We start from the raw sequence: 21,845 nt of genomic DNA on the forward strand, positions 1-21,845 counted from the left end.
TTCCTAACGAATTCCCTGTCAGGTTTCCATTCAAATGCCCACCAGACCTGACAACAGTTTGATTTTCCTTTTGCTGTTTCGTGCAATCGGATCTTGCCTGATGTGTTAGCATTCCCGCATACCTGCGTCCTTAGCAAGCTAAAGAGTCGGTATACCAGATGCTAATGTATAGATCTGACAAATGAACTCCAGAAATCTTTGAAGAGCTGGTATAACAAAAGCATCAAATAACACTAATGGGAGTGCTAATGACTGTTCTTACTAATGAGCCCAGACTTGTGAGGTTTTGAGTAGCTCGTAAGAGGTGCTCCGTGCCACCATTCGCTTTGCTGAAAATCAACAGAATTAATTCATTCTCGATGAAAGGATGCACAGATACTGATTTGTCCTTGCCCAAGGAGTTGTTGGGCACATGAGGGAGAGCATATCCAGCCATCATCCCCGTCGCAGCGTGAGAAAGAACCCTTTAACAGCATTAGAGACTGGGGGAAGAGCTGCTGTCCTCTAGACTGTGAGAACATTACTGAGCATGTTACTGACTCATTTTCTTTTGAAGTTATATGTGGGTGTTATATGAAATTATTCATATATCAATATTCAGACAATTTTAGGCAATTTATTAGTGAAAACTTTTCAGTTCTCACTAATGTTGCAAACCCTTCGGTACTGATTTTCCAAGATCGGTTATTTAAGAAACTGGGAGAGGCAACAGAGTAGTCACTATGTGATGCTCATTACTCCTCTGTTTGAAAAGTTTAACTTAGCCAGACAAGTAACAGAAATCATACAATATGATTTAGACAGAATTTTCAAAAGATCATGTAGTCAAGCTGAACAAGGCCATGAGTATCCCAGCAATGGAAATTTTCAGAGAGGAAGGATTGTGGTTAAGGCCACAAATAATGAAAACATCATAAAAATGAAGGAGTAACAGACTAGATTCCTTGGATCACTCATCTGATGTTTGCTATCCACTCTCACAGCTCCCAGCTCAACAGGTTGCAAAACAGAGTCTTAGGGCAAACAACAGCTAGCCGGTTCTAACAGAGGGAGGAGGTACTGGGAAGCGAGTTGTCTGAAGGTGTGAAAGAGCTACTTCCTTTTCTTCTTTTCCTTTTCCCATTTTTATTTTTAACTTAATAAATCTAGTTCATGATATTGTGGCAACATTCTCTTGATGTAAAACATATTTTACTTGCAACTAAGTACAAAAATATTTCTCCAGTACATTCCAGCTAGCTGCAAGGATGATAATCTTACAGACATTTTTCTTTTTATGGTTTAATTATATTTATTTTTAGTTGAATTGCTGGGCTTATTCTTGGGAGCCTGTTGGATCCTGATGATGCTTGCATTTGCTGTTGGGAATATGGCACAAGCCACAGCACTGAACTGGATGACATTTATAAAGGTTCTAATAGCTTCGCTGCTGGCGAAGAGCTGAGAATGTCATTTTCTCAACCCCACCTACAGATTTCAGGATCTAACAAGCTCCGGAACAAATGTTGCATTTCAGTTTTGTAAAAATGATTTTATCTATGGCTGGAAACCCCTGCAGCACTTTAGCAATATTAAAAAAAAAAAAAAAAAAAAAAAAAAAAAAAGAGGGAAATAAGGTTATACCTGATACCTGCATTTGTTCCTCCAGCGGTTACATCAGTACGACTACTTCAGTGATATTGCCCAATAGCATAACCGTGTTCCTACATTATCACTCAACTGACATGGCCATGCCACCATCAGCTAGGTTTTAATTACCTCGTATAAGCCAGGTCAAGCTAGACCAGTGCGTCCAAGAAGCCAGGCTGAGGGAGGGAGATGCTCCAGTGGTTCAGCCCAGCTGGATTAACTCATCTTTCCAAGCGGATCATGATCCGTTGCAATGTGGGGAGCTGTCTGTGAGCACTGTGCTGGATGGAGTCCTTGTGATCAGGGTTAATGCACCATAATTCATGCCACCAGCAAAAAAGTTCATGGGAATCTCTTTTTAATGATTAAAGACACCGTGTTCTTTTCCATAGGAAATACTTGAGTCAGGGTTGGGTAATTGCAGTTTCCTATCTGTTTTTTTGCTTTAGTTTTCACATTGGCAATTTTTTAACCTCGTTTCTTGAAGTAAGATGCTGAACATTGTTAAGCAGCTTCTGTTCCTATCCTTGGGGCACTAACATTTCGGTAACGGATACACCATACAGTGTGCAGTTTGCTAATGGACCACTCAGGAAGGAATGTGCTAAATGTGAGGTACAATGATACATTGATAGCATGTGTTTACAGATAACATTAGTCTGATATTTTTTAAGGATTTTTGAAGAATTGAGCCACGTTTGAGAAAAGAAAAAATAAAGATTATCTAAGGAAAGATCTCCTGAGTAAATTGGTTTTGAAGGAGCCAAACCTGAAATCGAAGCTCCCTCCTGGGTCTCTGCTTAACATGCCATTAGCACATTGCACGTGATTGCCTGTTTGCCTATTGTTTATGACTCACATGTTTTTAATACTTTTGGTGCTAATTCAATGTTTTAATATTTCATAGGTCTCACATCCCTGAGGCTAACCATGAATCCAGTCTCTGTGGCTTTAAAGCTCCAGAGATAGATGTGGTTCTCACGTTTGTAAATCAGCATGAAGTGTGTAAATCAGAAGTCTTCCTGGTAATCGCCTGGAGGGGTGCTGTGCAGTTATAGCTGCATAACTCACACCAGAAACCCGCTCCTTGAACCTTGAAAACAAATACTTAGATTTCAGGAAAGAAAATGGATCCACAACAAATGGTGTAGTATTGCTTAATGGCTTCCTGACAAATCCCTGTCCCTGCTCCGGAGCTGTGCAAGCAAACGCAGGGACTGCTCTCGTTTCAGTCTTGGGAGGAACCCGACAGGTGCAGTTAGCAAGCTGCTCAGGATGATAAAAGCCATCATTTCAATACGCTATTAAAAAAGGCATTACACTCAGCTCAGATGCTTAGCTCAGTCAAGAGCTGTCTGTAAAAATACCATAAAAGGCCAGGTCTTGCAACGCTTGTGCATGCAATGTTTGCATGTGCTGAACTCCCACAAAAAATGTGGAGTTCGGCATGGGAAAGGAATGCAGGTTCTGCATTACACTGACACGACGTACGAGCAACCCACCGGCGCCCACGATCACCGCGGGGCAGAACGGGGCAAGTCAGATTGGAAGGTGACATGAACTGTTCACACAGGGAACTTTCACCCGGGGTTTGGGTTTCCATGCAGTCCTTCTGCCTTGCAATGGTTTTGTAGTCTGCTAGGACTCTCAACAGGATTTCAGCCACGGGTCAGTCGCGACCAGTTTTCTGCTCTCCTAACACAATATTCCAGAATAATTTCTGCCCCAAATCCAGATTCTTTGGTGTTTGAAGGACAGGGTATTGAATACAGTTTTCTTTGTTCTTTGACAAGTCTTACAGAACTAAACAGACTTGATCCAGCAACCATGAAAATCAGTGGATTTACTGCTGGCTTTGTTAGAGTCACAAAGCTGGCAGGGATTGTCTAATACACTCTCCCACCCCTTGCTCTTCAGCTGTCCAGCCTAAGATTAGACCACCCAGGTCCTTCTTCACAGTTTATCTAGCCTGTTCCTAAAGACAGCAGCCTGCATGGTCTGCAGCTGGGCTTCACAACCCCTACCCTGGGGAAGCTTTTTCTGATGTCTTGCCCAAAACTCTCTAGTTGCAGTTTAAGCCCATTGCTTTTTGCCCAGCCCACTGAGGTGTAGAATAAGGCTTTATACCCAAAATACGTCATATATAGATTGAAGGCAAAATGGAACCATTTTGCTTCCATAGTTACTCATTTATTTTTAATCAAAAATCTAGAGTTTTTTATTAACTTCCTCAGAGTGGTTCAACTAAACCATAGAGCAGAGCGATAGCTTTCTACCGAGTGCTTTAGGGGAAAATAGTTTCCTGCAATAGTTAAACCTGTTCCACTGAAGTCATGGGAAGTTTTGCCATTGAGTATAATGAGCCTGGATTTCAGCCAGTGATTGGCAGTTTTCAAATTCATATCTTTATTAGGGTCCATCAGCTCACCCATTCTGAGAGCACCCCTGTCTTCCACGTAAATTCATGTAGCAGCTGTGAAGCCTCCGATAGGTCTTGCTGAGTCTGTAGCCCCTTCACTTCCCTCTAGGAGAGAGAAAAGATCACCTTAAAGCCGGATTGTGTTGTGGTTGATTGGTTTGCCTGATCTTGGCTTTAAGTAGAGAAGAAAGAGTTGCAAAGTGTCATTCTCTTGCAATGAAAACATGTGCCTGTGCCAAATCCGAAGGAAGAAAGGAAGAAACACAGATCCTGGAAGAGGTGGAGACTCACTGTAAAGCACCAAGAGCCTCAATCCCATCCATCCATCACCCTGGGCTTAGACCAGAAGTCTATCAGTCACAAAAGTTTATTCATGTCAAACAATTTTAGCTCCAGCAGGAATGATGAGACCAGCACCAAGCGGAGGAGGTTTGAATCAACTGAGCTTATCACACAGAGGTTTCAAAAAGTTCTCATTACGGAGCCCCCGTGCTTACTTGAAGGGAAAGGGCTGAAACTTCCAATATATTTTGCTCAGGCTGACAGCCTAGTAAACACTCTAGCAGGATAACCATGATCCTTAGAACAATGGAAACATTTTAGTTAGAAACTGTAGAAGTTACAAGGCTGAGATTTATATGCTGTGGGGTAAATAAATATTCAGTTCCCATTAATGTTAATGGGAGTTAAGTGGCTAATTCCCCACACATTATGCTGAAGATTTACTTCTCTGTGTTTTATAGAATAAATGAATTTATAGTCTTCCTGGAGGTTAGACCTGAAAAAAACAAAGAGCTCAGAGTTTACTCCGTTTTTATGAGGTCATTTTTTTTAAAAGAAGGTTTATTCCCTGAACAGAAGGAAAGGTTAGAAGAGCATAGAGTTAAAGCAATCCCCTCCATGGGATGCCAGGGAGATTTGTGGCAGGCATTTAATCCAACCTTACAGACGGAGAGACACACAAAGATCCGTATAAAATGTCTTAATAACAGAAGCCGGAAATTCGTAACAATAATAAAAGCTGACATTTATACAGAGCCTTTCATCCACACATCCACAAGCTGGATTTTGCATTCAGAGGCACTCACAAAATTCCCTTGAAAAACACTTGTGATTTCACACTGAAAGGGCAAAATGCATCAAGTAGGCTGACTTCAGTTTTACCAAAACTCGGTCAACCTTGGGCCAGACATCCGCAGCCATTTAACGCCCCAGGAAGGTAGTTAAGCACCTTTCTATTTTAAAATTCAGAGTATTCTTGTTAACTTCAACAGATTTTTCATGTGTTTCAGTGTGTGTATGTACCTCGGTGAACTGGGACCTACAACAGCACTTAACACAGCCATCCTCTGCATCTCTATGCAAAAATCCCACCAAATCTCGTGTCTTTATCAGATGCTTCAGTCTCTGAGATGACCCCATAAATTTTCATTGCTGGTTAAAAACATTTAACCTCAGTTTTATCAATAATTTACAAGTCTCAAGAACCCTCTGCACAGTTTGCTAACAGTAGCCCATAGTCTCTGTGCTCAAAGAAGACCATACATTCATTCTAAACAATCGCATTTTTTCCTTCCTCTGTTAAGCAATGCTATGTGTTTGTGCTGAAATTCAGATTAGTGACTAGAAACGAGACAATTAAACATTTGTTTCACTTTAGCCCTATTTGAAAAAGAACAGCTTCAGAGAGAGCGAGAGAAAAAGTCACAGCAGTGTTTTCAATAGGGCGCAGTGATCTGCTACAGATAAGAAGCAGTCTTTTTTCCTTATTCAAATGTTAAGCTTTCCCAGGCAAATAATATTTTCCACTAACTGATCATTCATTCATCTACAGCTTCGCACAAGCAAGTCCTTTTCATTGCCAAGGTCACTGTCACTGGTTTATTTTGATCAAACACTGCTTTTGTATGGTGCATATTGGATCTTTTTCCTTCTTGGCAACAGAACAGCCTCTCGAGACCTTTGACAGTCACTCTATGCACTCATCTTTCGCCAGGACTCACCTCTCCGATCACTTCACATCTATCAGAGGCAGCAGCAGGGACCCTGCCGGATCAAGTGGCCCTGCGCCCGCCTGCCGGCTCCACTCAGCACCGTGGTGCTGAAGCAGGGCTGCAGCTCCTCTCGACCTCCCGTCCCTCCCCAGCCTCGGGAAAACGCTCTGGGTGCAGCCCGTGGACATCACCCGAAGTCGGAGCAGCCTGAGTTTGCGGCGGACTCCCCAGGAGCGATCCTGGAGGAAAGGAAAGGAAAGGAAGGTGGCGGAGAGAAAGCAGGACTGGAATGTGATTCCCTTGCATATGTTTGAAATGTTATTTACTATCTAGTAAAGCCATTTTATAGCAACCCTGCATTTTATTTTCAAACACTTCTATCAGCTCACACTGTATATCAGTCATTATCTGATTATGGAAGCTTTCACAATGGTTTCCGGGCAGCTTTAAAAAGCTGCCAAGGAATTCAGCATGGCAGAGGTTTGAACTTTATTGTTGCTTTTCACAGAAAGCCTGAAGAACAAGTAACAGAGAAGAAAAAATGTATTTCAATGACCTGTGCTAATGCAATAGGCTCAGACCATGACAAAAATGACCTTTTGGGGGTTATACAGTCCAGATAATGTGCTCACAGCCATCTGCTAGTGGATCGTGGGACTCGATAGCCCCTCTGGCTTTTTTATTAGTTCTTGCAGAAGAGCAATAAATAAATGTCATGTTATTACTGAAAAAGCACCAACAAGATACAGAACAATTATTAATTGTACTTAAAGTAGCCCGGTCAGATGGTACGTGAGCATCCTAGAGAGATGATGGACAGGTAAAGAAAGAAATCTCTCCATTTAAAAGAGATAGCTGACTCAACCGGTTTGTTTTTGCTGGCTACACGTGAATAGGATTGCGCCCGAACAGATTACTTTTACATTCTCCGCTTTTCCTCGGGGAGAATACCTTGTCTTTTTAAGCCATTTAGCTGTGTTGATAATTTTTATTCTTTACAATAGGCTGTTAGCCAAGGCAAATGTTTGTGTTGTTTTAAAAACTTAAAGTGTATCACTGTGGGAAACTTAAAATATACAGATAACTTCAGAAAGCATTTTTGAAAAAAAGCTGTGATAATATCCCATGTTATTTCACTTCTCTTCTATTAGTTTTACATGCAGCAGTGCGCAGTGCCTTCACGGGCTGTTTTTCTGCCCTCCCCCCTTCCCATTCCAAATGTATGAAAATCCTGGTATGATGCTAATTGAACCAAACCGTCAACGTTTTTGTAACCACGAAAACTACAGAAGAAAGCAAGAAGCTAAAAATCAAACATTATTTTTATCTTTGAAAGAATGTTTGAAATATGTGGCTGCCACAAGGAAAACACTTCAAAGTGTGTGTATATTAAATATTAGCACTAAACAGGACTCAAAACAGTACGGGAAGGACAGGGAAAGTTTAATTGGAAACGACAAAATTAAATAAGACGCAGCCTTCGAGTCCGCGCAGGAACGTTTGTCTCGGCCAGGCGCTGCTCGTGCCGCATACCGAGCACGCGCCGTGCGCTGCCGAGCACCGAGGGGCTCAAACCAGGGCGGTGAGGAGCCTGGCTCGCAAAGCCTGCCACAAAAACAAAGTTCGATGGCTGAAAATACTCCAGGGCTGCTGCAGCCCGGGGGAAGGCATCCCGCTGCACGAGGAGGACGGTGCCCCGTGCCTCTGCCGCCTTCCCGCGCCGTCGGCCCCCCGAGGGCCTCTCCCTCACCCCAGGGAGAAGGGAAACCAGGAGCTGCCACCGGCCGGGAAATCGCGGCTCTTGGTCCTCACCAGCATCCCCAGCCACCAGCCAAAGGGACACTGCTCGGCGGCAAAGGAAATATTAATTAATAGTGAACCAGACCTGCAAAAACTGGGCTTGCATAGCTGAACCCGGATTAACCCAGTGTGCAAGCGCGCAGGTTGGGTACAGGCAAGTAAATCACGCGCGTGCCGGCTGCCAGCCTGGCCCAGCAACCCCTACTCCCGCCTCCGGTTTCGCGGCGTGGGCACCGTCACGGGTCCGCTCCCACGTGTGACCTCGAGCGGACACGAGCGGTGCTGGCACGGTCTGCGCCGACCCGATTCCATCTACCAGCTTCTTCTCGTGAGTCACCCCAACCTCAGACCTACCTTCCTCTTCCAAGACACACACAGGTGGGCACAAGTCCCCGCAGGTTTGTTGGTTTAGGAGCAGAGGACATTAAAGCAGCTCTGAGTTGTGTAACGCAGCTTTAATAAGCATGTGCTTTCTATTTGTCACTGCTTAAACTGTACTTCTATACCCGCGGCCCAGGAGCCTTGCCGAAATCTGCAAAACATTAACTGCAGAAAAGATGAAGGGAGCTCGGCCACTCCACGGGCCGGGGAGAGCGTCTGGCTCGGGAAGAAGTCATTTTGATGGAATTAAAGGAAATAGTAATCAGGGTTGTAGCGAGAACTCTCTTCCTCTAGTTAATGTATTTTCTTAAACAAAGCGCAGGAAGTTATAACAGAAAGCTCTTGTGTGCTCCGTCGGCCCACGGTGGCAGGGATCTCGAGGCAACCGGCTTAGCACAAATCTCCTTTGATTGGGGCCAAATCGAAGGTGCTCGGCTCCCACGGCCCGCGGTCCCGCGCATGCGCCGCCCCCCTCCTCTCCCCGCTCCAGAGCCTCTCTCCCTTTTCCCTGTACTTTCTTGAATAGCTGGTCCGATGCTTTAATAAAAAGAGAAAGGTCTTTATTGCCTCCTTTCATTGAACTCCTTCGCTCCAGTCTTCCAGCTGACTGTGAAGGCTCTTGGCGGGTCTGTTTTTCAGCAGTAACCATTCCCTAACCGAGGTCACACACGCTGTCCGAGTGCCAGCAACCAGAAACATTAAATAAAGTGTTGCTGAAGTAACTGTACAAATACCTTTTTCACAATAATCTGCTTGCTGTCTTTCATGTGTCTGCTAATGAGCTTTACCTCCTGTGGAAATTCAATGGGCTCTGGCTGCACAATTTTCCAGCATTTGAAAAATATATTGGTTTTGCTGGAAGGGGAGCTGGTGTTTGTTTTTCTGTGGTGATTTTTGTTTTTATTGCTCTAACGGCAGCTTCAGAATATGAAATATCTGTCAAAACAAATCAGGAGGAGGAATGCTCAAAACTTGTATTTTTTGGCAACATTCTGCAACACCAAGTGTTCATCATCTCAATTTTTTGAAATGCTGAGCATGGCAAAAATGAACTTCAAGATCAAAAATTAGCAGATCTCCCATTAATTATATTTCAAGGTGTAGTAAGCCTCCAAAGTGGAACTTGAGGCAATACAGATTCTTCTGATGCCAAAGCCTGAGGGCTTCTCCAGTTTTGTTATGACTGCTTTAGACACTCTTAACACTTTCCATCCCCACAAGTCATTAACAGAGGAGAGGGAGACCGGAGAAATCCCAGGTTTGCAAACCTATGCCACTGATCCTATTAATCATATGACTAGCACCAATACTAGTAGCATTCACTGCTGGGGGGTAACACCGGTTGCCACGGGGTTGCTTCGGCAGATAGTGCGAGCACAAGAAACATCTGCAGGTTCGGGTCCCAGCCGAGGTGCTAAAGCGATTCAGTGCGGTGAACTGAAGAACCACGAATTACGAGCTGATAATAAAAGCAGGGGATACTAATACATGGCACAGCTTATATGTGCAAACGGGCCTCCACTGACTTCTAAGTAGGCACAAGCAAGTCTATGGGCACAACTAGTTGCTCTGGTAAGTGTGTCCCCGAATACAGCCTCCTCAGCACATCCCCATGATTTAGGTGGGAAGACTGCACGTATATAGACTAGAACCTGCCTAGGACATGCTGCCTGTGGCATTGCCAAATATTCTCAGCACAGTAATTCTTCCACTAATTGGCAGAGAGTGGCTCTAGCTGGAAAGTTATAAGCCGAATAGCATCATAGCGATGTTTTTGTTCCGTTGTTGAGAGCTTAAAATTGATCATGCTTATGAAAATGCTTATTTATAATGGAGCAATTTCCCAGTGGAGTCTGATAATAATAATAATAACAACAACAACAACAGCAACAACAACAACCAACAATGCACAAAGAGTTGTGCAAAGAGTTGTGTGCCCAGGTTTGTGGTCCACCAGCCAGGGTGTACAGATCTTACTGTGTAAATTCAAGAACCCAGGACTGAACATGTGGCTTCAAAGAAATGTGGATAAATACTTTTCTAAACAAAAAAGGAAAAAGGAAGCACAGACAGGCTACCATGTTTAATATTCTCCAGATGCAACTTCAGAATCACAAGATCCAGAGATTAATAAGGGGGAAATTATTCCACGTCAACACTAGTGAGAGTTGTAGAGGCCGAAATGCTCTTGAGTCTGAGTTCAGCCATGAGAATATTCCCTCAGTGAAGAGTCGTGATTCTCTGGTAATAAAATAATGTGAAGAATAATGCATTGCACTTACACAGTACTGTATGGGAAGTGGCAAATAAGGACAGTGGTTGCATCTGTGTAAAAATAAACCCCAGGCTGGGCTCAGAGCCAGCCCTGCTGCTCACCTACACTTCTCTCCCAGTGCAGCAGCCGGAGCCAGCTCCGCAGCCATCTGGCCGTTCAAGAGGGGAGAGCTGAACGCGCGCCTGCACCTTGCAGCACACCCGCAGCCTACGCAGGTCCCGGGCTCCCTGTCTCGTCTGCAGCTCCCAGCCGTCCTGCCTGCCGGTGCGGTGGTGCCATGCAGCCAGCGTCGGGCAGACCACTCCGCTTGAAGTCTTTCCCAGGGCCACAGCGTTAACTGCACACGAGGGCAGACGGGATTTCTGGGCATCTCAGGGGGAATCTGGCCTGTGCACACGGACAGTAATGGATGCAAGGGTCTGGGATTTAGGAGACGTCCCAGGTGTCAGGAATAGCCAGCTGAATTTTGAGGTAGCCACTGAGCCCACCAGTGCCTAGGGGCCACAGGGCAGATCGTGGCCTCCATTTCGGCCAGTTCCTGTCATTCTGGCGGTGCAAGGGAAGGGAGTAGTTGCCAAAAGAGGTTGCAGAGTATCACCTTTCCCACACTCCGTGCAGGCCAAAGGGTTAGCTAGGACACATCCAAGAAGGGTGGCTCTGCTAGCCAGGCCCCTCATCTGGTCAAGTGACCACCGGCTCTGGGGTTGCTCAGTCACACTGCAGGTCAAACAGCCACCACAAAAAAGCCAGGGTAGCGATTTCCTGCTTCTCCTTCTCCTTCCAGGGCTCTGAGCAAAGGTTTGGGTTCCTCTTAGAGTGTATTTAATCTAAAGAGGAGCAGTCGCTTTATTTGGTTAGTAGCTTTTTTCTCTCAGGTTCCACTAATGAGCTTTTAGATGGTGTTGCATTACAGTTTTTAAATGTTAACGTAAATCCTGTTATTCATTACTATATCTGCACTGATCTGATTTGATTAACTCTTATCTTTGCTCCTGTGGATTTTATTAATTGTAGTCAGTACAAAATTAGATTTAAGAAAGGCATCATTAAATTACCAGCATTTGAAATAGTCCTCAGAGAGTTTCCCTCTAAATGTGACCAGCTTCAAGCCCCATCACTTTTTTCTTTTTTTAAGGAGTGTTGTAAGATCTTCTGTTTTATTCATGAAATGTCGTGTTGTCTAATATCACAGCACTACATCACGTAACACATCCAGTTCTGTAGTAGTAAATCCCTTCATGTTTCTACATTGTATTCCAATTTGCAATATTAATGCTGTCAGTAACATATAGTGACAACCAAAACTTTCAAAAGAACATACCGTTTCCATTCCAGACACTCGCTATCTTTTCCAGGAATGGGTATCCCGTCTGAATGGATGTTTCTAGCAGACTATAACAGCATGACCGTTAAAGCACTGGTGGTACTTGTGAAACCACAAATATGCAGGTCATCTTCTGTGAATAGTAAAACAGTCCCAACAACTTTGACTCTTCCACTTCAAATCTTAATTTCTTACTATTCCCTAAAAAAAGACAGAAAAATAACAATAATTACAATGATGTAGTAATAATAATAATGATAGTCAGTGGCAGACTAGCTGCGAAGTGTCTTCCCATATTACATCAGTGCACAACTAATTTTCTGTCCACGGCAGAGCAATTCATCCTAACAGTATCATTTAGAAAGACCAGGAATTTGGTGACTAAACCATGAATAATACTAAAAGGCAACTTCGCTTTTAGCTCTCCAAGATCCCAAAGAGTTTCCGACTTCTCTCTGTGCCACCCTGCTTACACGCGCGCTATTATGCTCCCACCAAGGGGCCCCTCCATTGCATACTTGGAGGAAATCAAGTCCACACCTTGAGGTTTTCCAATCAGCCTTATCAGTGTCTTCTTTTTACATCACCAGAAATAGCTCAGACATCTGCATACATGATGTTGCTGCTCTGCCTGCAGCTGTACTAATACCTGGAAATGCAAGAAAAGAAAAATGAGGGGCAGCTTTTGAAAATGTGATCATCAAAGTTCAGAAAAAAAGGATGGATGAAGACAGCCCCATCCCCTGCTTCTCATGCACCTCAACCGCAAGTTGAGATTTGCTCAAGCCCTGGCTTTCCCTGGCGCCTCATCCTCCCTGAGGCAGTTTTATCCTTTCGCCCCTGGCTGTTTGCAGCAGGGTAAACCCTCCCCGCTGCCCCGGAGGAGCGCAGCCGTTCCCACCGCTCAGCTATCGCTGCCAGCTCTGTGAGCCAGCGGGGAACGTGCAGGAGGGACCTGCGTCCTGCGTGGCCAGGCCACATTTCTTCCAGGCACTGAGCTTTTACTTATCGTTTCAGGTGCATCGGGGCAGGTGGCAGCCTCGCCGGCAAGGCTCGCGATGCCCCCGGGCTTTGCTCCGGGGTGAGGTACAGCCATGGAGCTGCGCGGGTGCCCGGCGGCACCGAGGCCCCGCTGTGCTGCCTCTCTGGGCACAGCCGCTTCCCCCGGGGCTTTTGCAGGGCTCGCTGGCCCCAGCAGTGTCAGCGAACCCGTCCTGGCCATCCAGGTGCACCCACTGTTTTTGCACCGAAAGGGTTTTCCTAGCTGGGGGATGCAGGATTCAACACACCAAAACTCGGCACTACAGGGCCATCTCCATCACCCCAGCTCAGCCCTCGCCACACCGGCGACTCTGCCGCCGTCTCCCCGCAGCCGACCGCGGCCGGCCGAAAGGGTTTCCAGCACGATGCAGCCCGGCCTCGGGGCCGCCACCGCCGCACAGCCCAGCTGCAGGCAGCTGCCGGCCCGGGCTGCCTCGAGGCTACGTGCTCCGGCCCGCGCGTGCGGCGGCGATGGGGAGCGGGCGGCCGAGAGCCAGGCGGGAGCACGGCGCTGCCCTGGCGCCCGCCGGGACGAGCCTTGATTGCTCCGCGCGGGCAGCGCTTGGGCTGCTTTCTGCTGCCTCAGCAGAGAAACCCACCACCTGGACCAAAGTCTAAGGATTTAGCCCATAAATCTTAGGGCTTTGATGAATTCCTTTCCTTTTTTTTTTTCCCCTGTCACAGATGTTAACATTTTTCCAAGCAGTTATATGCTACCTTGGTGAAGTGCAAAGAAAATAGAAACCACATCTGAAATTATGCAAAGGATAAAGCAGAACAGCGTGGCTCGGTTTAGTGCAGCAATCAAGATTAGATAAGCGGCATATGCCCAGCACTGCCTCAGAAATTAGCACGAATGCAAAAGTCATTTTTAGCATGTGTTTGCGATATAAAGCCCTTTCATTCAGAGGGGAAATATGTTGTGCAGTAATATTGATGTTTCTTCCCTGATCTGTCAGCTGGAGACACACTGGAAGAGGCAGGGTAATACCATTTCACTGACAGTACAATCTTCTTCTTACTGGAAATAGGCTTATTGTGTCTTAGTCAAAACGGATACCATCCAGCACACCCCCATTTACTTCTCCCTGTTTCTGCCATCTGACATTTTTGTATAAACAGATAATGATTTAAGAAGAGTACGCAGCGGAAAGGAAACCATTTTGCCTGGCAGAGGATGCAAAGTTTTGAGGCCGCACAACTTTAGGTATGCAGATATAACATGACAATTATACTATACTTTTAAAACTTGCTTCCTTTTTTTTTTTCAAAACAAAACAAATCAGGAACACAGTTTCTTTCATTGTCCTTTATCATGATAATGGTCATGATGAAAAGACAAATTGGCCATGTTTAAGTTATTTTCTCCAGAAAGTAAGTTTTATTACAGTAATACTAAAATAAAAGATTGGGAGCTCAATAAATAACACATTTGTCTACAATCTGTTCATTGAAATGCGGCATTACAGACAGACCTAACAGTTTGGGGAAATCAGGAGCCCTTACTGAGGCCAGGGAATCCCAGTCTCCATGGCATTCAAATAGGCAGTTTTCATTGCCAATATTATATATGCACAAACTAAACACATCAGTAATGTCCTGAGAAGATTTTCGACATGACAAAACCGCCTCCCACTGCGGGAGTCTAGCAAAATGAGCTGTCTCTTTTAGGCACCCAAGTTAAAGCTAAACAGGAGCAAATACTCCCACAGACACTGCAATTTCTTGTGCAAACAGTGGCTGAACAACTGGATAATTTCTGCCATTATTTCTGCATCCTTTCTGGTTGTCATATGCAGCCTTAGAAGCTTTGCAAATTCAAACAACACGCACAGCTGAACGCACACATTGTATGCATCTATCCCCGTGCAGCAGCGACCTAACCCGCAGCCAGCCCCAGGGCACCGCTCTTACACTGCTCCCATCGCTAAATCGAAAATGCTTCTCAGCTTCACATCTGTATTATTCTTTATGCAAGAAACAAATTGCTCCCACGGCACAGAGGATTCCTCTCCGCGGTCATTAATCTCACATATGTGATGCTCACCTGACACGGTTTCCGACATATCGAAATCCCAGCCTTCCAGGCCCGGAGTACCTGACCTCTTCTGCCCTCTCACTAAAGGGAATCACAACTCATTTTTTAAAAGGCTGCATCCTCCCACAGAGTGAGGAAAAGCACGGTGCTGCCCTTGTGTGCAATATGTATCTTATAAAAGAAATTCTTTTGTCAAAGAAACCCACAAATTATAGCCTGAGGCATAAAAATGAGATCTAGATCCCAGCTCAGATTTAGATGTGAACATGCTGTGATCAAAGAGCTTGGAAGCAATGGCAGTTACACCCTACTGCAACGATCACTGCTCCTTCAAACATAAAGCAAGCGGGTTAGAATCTTTTCACTGGAAACATTTCCAAAGCACACATGGGAGTTTGATCAAATACAAACGTTTTTAGGAAAACAATATTTTTTAGTCATTTTTAAAGATATTAGAAAATGCCAGGCAAAATTTGGAATTGTAATTATATTCTCAAATCAAAACAAACATACCATTGCCATTTCATTACCTTTAGAAATTTCCCACGAACGATTTCAAGTGAAAATCTTTTAAGCAGAACATGTTCAGTTGAAACATTTTACAAAAAAATCATCAGCAGCTTCAGTAAAAGAAAAAAAGTCCAACTGGAGAAAGCAAAGCTTCAAAATTCTCGAAATTAGGTTTAGCTCTTCTCTGTAAAAATAAAGGTTATAAATAGATATCAACCCAGCCTGTAAAAGCATGGGCCCAAGATATTGCCACAAGTATGACCATAACTAGAGTCAGTGCTAAAGCTGACTAGTGAAATATTGGTGCACTAAAGTGTTACTCGCTCAACACTTGAGTTAAGCAAATGATTGCTGTCATAAACAATGCCTGTGTCCCACAAATTGGATGGATGGACATCAAAATCCCTTATTACTATAGTGCAAAATTACTATGATAAATTTAGAAAGTATTTTTCAAAATTTCAATGTTCTTATGGCATTAATCCCACTCTTTGCCTTTCCCATTATTACCATATTAAGTTAATAAGCCTATACCCAAAACAAGTGTCATAAGCAGAGTCAGCTGATAACTAACATAAATCATTTATTTCAATTCTGAGATTAATTAATATTTGGCTTAATTTTTCTAGTCGTACTTCTCTGGTTAGAAAATGCAGACAATTTCAATGGCCACTTCAGAATCCCTTTAAATATTGAACTCTGCAGATCATATTTTCCAAACCTGGCTGGTCTGTCTCTTTTAATTAATGACATGGCGCACTAAAATAGATCGCTGTGTATTTTGCAGAGTATTGCTTGAAGTTTGACTTGTATGACTGCCACTGGCTTTCACAGCTGTTGCCACGAAAACTTCGAATCATTATAAAAGGAAAAATAATGTCTGTGCAGTAGAATAAGGGCAGAAGTTGCAAATTACATACTAAGAAGTGAATATGCTTAAGTAAACGTGCCATCACTGCCATGTACCAAAGATTGCTACTCTAGTCGGAGCTTCATCCAAGAGCGTAAATGGCCGTTACACGTTCTTGGGCCATTTAATCCTCAGCCTTGAGCTCTGCTGCAGAATTAGCAACAGCTAATTTTGAATCTCTTTAACAGAACTGAGAGCGGTGAGTTGTTTTGCAAGAGAAGCCGAGTCCGATCAGCTGAGAATAGCTTTTGATCACAGTCCCTTCTATGGGCTTTCGCTGGCTAAAATCCACTGGCTCTTCTTCGCGTCTCCTGTGAGATGTCCAGTGGCCATAGAAGCTGTCAGCTTCTATAATAACTATACCTATATGCACATATATATATATATAAAAAATATATAAAAAAGTGAATTTTATTTTTATATATGTATACATATATATGCAAATTATACATATTTGACTCTTTTGCTCGTGGAGCTGTTCGTACATGAGTTTTGTTTAAATATGTCCAGCTGCAGCGCCTTGGCAAGGGGGCTGCTCCACAACACAAGCACTAACTCAGTTGTCACTCTGGATACGGAGCTTTTACACAGTGTGACATTTCCACTGATGGATGATGTACCCAAACATCGTGTCTATGTAATAAATGCATATAAGTGAGTAAGCACATTTCATTCCCAAACAAAAATCATGCCTAGGAGAATAAGAAATCAACAAGCACATTTAGTAAGTGAGAGGTCACTGGACGGAGCTTTTCGCATTAACCCCTTAACTGCTGCTAAGCCGGAAAGAGCAGCCACTGAGTCCATGTATGGAGAGCTAAAGGTCTCCATTGCCTTGTTCCTTCCCATCCATGCCAGCATGTAACACCAGCGTAAGCAGGGATTCCTGATATTATAAAATGTTTTATGTCTTAATGCGAACATGAATTGCCGAGATCACCAAAATTCTTCAGGTCTGAAAGATTTTGGCCTGTTGGTTATAGCCTTAGCTCCTCCCACTGAGCAGTGGTATACAGCAGAGGTGGAGCAGTGTTACACTTCTAGCAGTATCAGAATGGTTTTATTCAACTGGTGTCTACTAGTCTTATGGAAACGAGTTGGAAAGGACGCTGGTCTGTTGGGTGAAACCCTGCCCATCACACACGTTACATGATCAGTGCGGCTGGCCTGGCTGCTGCTGCTGCTTCCAAGTCCCTGAGGGCTTGTTCCACCAGCGCCGCGCATCTACCCTTGTGCAATCTGTTAGGCCGCCACTTGGACAATATTGCTAGATGTTAGAGAGTCCTGATGTCCTCTTTGGCTGGGTTATAAGGAAAAGCTTCACACATAGCCAATGCCTAAATCATTTTAGGTCCAAACACCCTCGGGGCCTTCATATGGTGAGTCCTCTCTGTTCCTGAAACAACCTGCTTTATTTGCTTCACAGCTCTGTCTTTCTCACAACATTTCTTCCTGCAGATCACATAGACAAGCCTGGCTTTCCACAGCTCTCTCAAATTCCCATCACTACAGGTCCTCTGCCCTTTTCCTTCCCTATTTTGCCTGCTGTTTCCATGGCTCCCTAGGGAGGGAGAAGCTCCCTCCCCTCTCTCCATCAGCGCCCAGTCTTCCTCGTCCTCGTCCTGCTGCGAGGCAGGAAGGGAGCGCAGACCGGCAGCGCAGAGGACGCGGGAGCAGCGCTCTCGGCGGCATGCTGAGCCCCAGAAAGCTCTCTCCAGCCATCAGGTGGTCCAGGATCCACAATCCAAAAAATTGGAAGGCAGAAACAAGCTCTCTCTGTTCTAGTCCAACACCGTTTGGTGTTTTCTCTTACAGGCTGTTCTCTCCACCTCACTGCACAGAGAAAACAGCCCAGAGTATCCTGTTCAGAGCCACTTCCCCACCCCGCGTCCCGCTGGATGCAGCTTCGGAAAGGCAGCAGAGTGGCGAGGCAGTCGGCGGGGACGGAGCGCTTTTGGGACTCCTTCCCAGCATGTGGAGCCTGCCTCGTGCAGCGAGCGAGGGCAGTTCCCGCAGCAAGTGGAAAATGGGCTTCACCTCCCTGTGGTCTCGCTGTGGTTTGCTTCCCTTGCGATATTATTTTTGAATAGCAGGCAGGAGCTCTGCGTTTCTTGTTCTGTTTAGTAAATCCAGTAACCAAACCTGGCCCACTTCTGGGTGGTCCTTGCAAAATACCAGAAAACCACGCCAAGGCCATGTGATATAATAATCACAAGGAACACACGGAGTGCTTTGACAGATACCTCAAAATCAGGTTTTCAAGAAACGGGATGTTTCAACCAGTATGTCCACTCCCTTTGGGTTTTTTTTCTTTTTTCCACCTATTCCTTTTTCTCATTCACTGCCTTTGTTGTCCATTCTGTCAAACCAGAATTACCAGCCTGGAAAATGAAGATCGCTGAAGCGTTGCTCCTTGGCTTGGTCTTAGGCTGGGAGATGGTACACTGCACCAAACGCTTTCCACGTTCAAGAATGTGGATTTGACTTGCTGGGCAGGCTGACTGGTTTCATGACCAAGAATAAGAAAGTGAGATGCAAAGAGCCAGCCATGGAAGCCCAAACGTAAGCATGGTTTCCTTTTATTTTCCTAAATACTCTGTGGGTAGAGCTAGTGCTCAAGGACTACTCTCGCCGCACGGGGCCGGCTCGGACGCTGCCAGGCGATGTGCCTGCCCACACAGCCCCAGCGCTGCCAGCAGACGCCGAGACAACAGCCGCTGCCGTGCGGCCCCGGCCGCCCGCGCTGGCCGCTGCCCGCCGTGCCTCGCCGTGCCTCGCCGTGCCTCGCACACCAGCTCGGGCCCTGCGCGCCGGCATGGCCAAGGCTCCCTGCGCCGGCTCCAGCAGCGCCCCTGCCCTCCCGCCCCCGGGACTGCTTCCGAAACGTCTCGGCGCTCAGGGCTGAGCTGTGTGCTGCGAGACAGGCTGAGGAAAGGGCTATAATCCAGTTCCCTGTGCTTCGGCACGGAGCAGGATTTGGAGCCAGAAGCAGAAGCTGCTCGCAGATTAGCTCGCACGTTAACTTGCTCCGCTGTCTCGCCCCTTGCAGAAGCAGGAGCGCAGCGGGTCGCCGGGCAGTTCATCTCCCTGCGCACTGGGATTACCCCGAGCGTGCTCAAGTCAAAGGGAAACCGAACTCGCATCGCTAGCTCAGGTCTTCCCAGCTGCCAGCCACTAACGATAAGCTATACTTAACTAACACGCTTCTATTCAAAACTTTTTACAGCTGTGTCGTGTGCACACACAGTCTGTTCTGCAGGGGAGAGGAACCCAGGTCTCACCAGAGAGACAGGACAGGCTGGCCGGAGACGCCGTGGTAGATTCCTGTTCTGATAACAATCAAATTAATATCCATTTGGAGCAGTAAAACTCTTGTTTCTTAAGGGCCTGATCCAAGTTACATTACTTCAAATGGGCTGTTTTCTCTCCTCGAGTTGCCTGTGGACCAGCACCTAATCGGGCATCTATGGCCTTATTTGTCACTGCCCTGATTTAATTAATTGCCATAGTAATAAAAATACTGGTTTAATTCATGCTTACATTAATATTAATCATTCTTGTCTCTTCTCATAAACACAGGCCCTAATTCAAGTATTACAGTTTTGTACAGCAGACATAGCCAAAAATGTGATAAAAGAGAAATTCATGATCAGAAGTTGGCCGATACAGAAGCAGAGCGCAGAAATGTGACCGAAGCAAAACAGCGTGATTGATTTTTCCCTCCCTTCACTCCCAGCTGCTGCAATTGGTGTGAGATCTGTCTGGAGACAACGGCATCCCATTAAGGGAGCAGTTGATGCTGGAAAGGAGCAGGGGACGGGGCAGGGTACACATTCCCCGCTTCCCACCTGGCAGGGATATACGTTTGATTATACAGTTATTGCACTCCCTGGATGCCCGCTCACTTCTGTGTGATGCCGTAACTCAGCTGCTCAGCTGCACCTACGGAGATGCTCAGGGTTAAGCAGGCACAGCCCAAAACCTTCGTCCTGGTGTAACCTGCACCTCCCCAGCTCTGCTTCCCCTTGCTGCGTTACCTTTGCCCAGAGCTGCCTCCCCTCCGCCAGGACGTACACAATGAAAGAAAGATCCCTCTCCTCGTATTTAGTTAGTGAGGGAAGTGGCTGAGGGACCAGACAGGGACTTGGGCCAGCTGAGCTCAGTCCCCAGCACTGCCACGTGCCCCTGTGCAACCTGAGTGTCCCACGCAGGCTTTGAACGTTTCCCGGGTCCAAAAGCAAGCATGATTTCAAGCAGCAAGCCCAGGGTGCCAAAAACACCCACCACCAAATGACCGAGCTCCTGAGCTGCCGGACGAGGCTACGAGTGACCCGGCACGCTGCTGTCCTTGGGTGCCTGTGTGCAGCGGGGTCACCACCCTCCCGGAGCACGGCGTGGCGCCGTCCCTCCTCCTCCTCAACAGCACAGCTCCGCGCAGTATTCCTGATTACAATGATTTAGTGTTTGTTCCCTCGTACAGTGCTGGACCGAGCCAGCCAGGGCACAGGGAAGCCCGGGACAAGCTGGGATGAAGGGGGCATCCCCACAAAGACAGAGGGAGGCTTGTATAACAGCAAAGGCAAAAGGTCGAATCCTTTATTAACAAAATCTGCGAGCAATTATAGCAGGCCTTGAATATGGGAGGTATGAGTGCAGCCATTAATATCTAGGGGAGTGGAGGAAGGAAGACAGAGAGATGAAAGCTGAACACCTTTTTGAACCTCAGCCAAAGCTTTATCAACCATATAACTAAGCGAACATATCCTGCTCAGCGAGACACGTATTCGCCCTGTTTCATTACATTCTGTTCCGTCCTCAGTCATGACGGATCCTGCTGAGACTCGTGTTTAACAGCTTCTTCCTGGAGTGGCTCAAGCAACAACAAGAAAAAAAATATTGTGAAAGTCACACCCCATTGAAATTGCATCCTAAAGGGACCTGGTGAGTGCAGTAATTACCAGACCGACTAGGAACACCAGGGCCACACTCAGCTCAGAGACTGCTGTACACGTTAGAATTAAAAAGGACTCTAAGTAGACACACACACAAAAAAAGGAAATTAGGGACCAGAGAGTAGGCACAAGAGCAATTCATCATTCCTGATAAGGAACCATTAGGCTGGATTTTGATGGGAGCAGAACCGGGGGACGCCTGCCTTTCTAAGCTTACAAATGCAGGGTAATCCCCAACTGCTTTCAGATAATGGAAAACTGCATTAACCTGCTAATGCTTCCCAGTGACTCCACCACATCCACCCCCTCACAAGCCTCTCTGCTACGTGTTGCACATTCTGGGTGTCCAAATTGATTTCCGTCCTCCGGGACCAATGCAGAATGACTTGGTACAAGAGATCAGAGTGCAGCCCCTTGCTATTTCAGTTCGAACACGATTCCTGGCTTGTTTTAGCCATTTGGATAGCCTTGACATGCTTTGACTTGCCTGCACCAAAAATGTAAACAGCAGCGCTAAGTGCAACAATTAACATTGTGTCTCCGCAGATGTTTGTTTCCCGCGAAGGCGCTCG

General features: G+C 45.8%; 1 long non-coding RNA gene across 1 annotated transcript in view; it reads right to left on the reverse strand.

Moving 5' to 3' along the window:
- Positions 1-3,743: 3,743 nt before the first annotated feature.
- LOC112986169 (uncharacterized) overlaps positions 3,744-21,845 on the reverse strand; it is a 33,557-nt gene continuing 15,455 nt past the window's right edge. Inside the window, exons 2-5 of the long non-coding RNA XR_010391940.1 lie at positions 12,363-12,471; positions 11,820-12,023; positions 6,052-6,281; positions 3,744-4,153 (exon numbers count right to left, since the gene is read on the reverse strand). This is a non-coding gene — a long non-coding RNA (uncharacterized LOC112986169). The remainder of the gene's footprint in view (positions 4,154-6,051; positions 6,282-11,819; positions 12,024-12,362; positions 12,472-21,845) is intronic.

This window comes from Dromaius novaehollandiae, chromosome 16 (genome assembly GCF_036370855.1).
Source record: "Dromaius novaehollandiae isolate bDroNov1 chromosome 16, bDroNov1.hap1, whole genome shotgun sequence".
Classification (NCBI taxonomy): Eukaryota; Metazoa; Chordata; class Aves; order Casuariiformes; family Dromaiidae; genus Dromaius; species Dromaius novaehollandiae.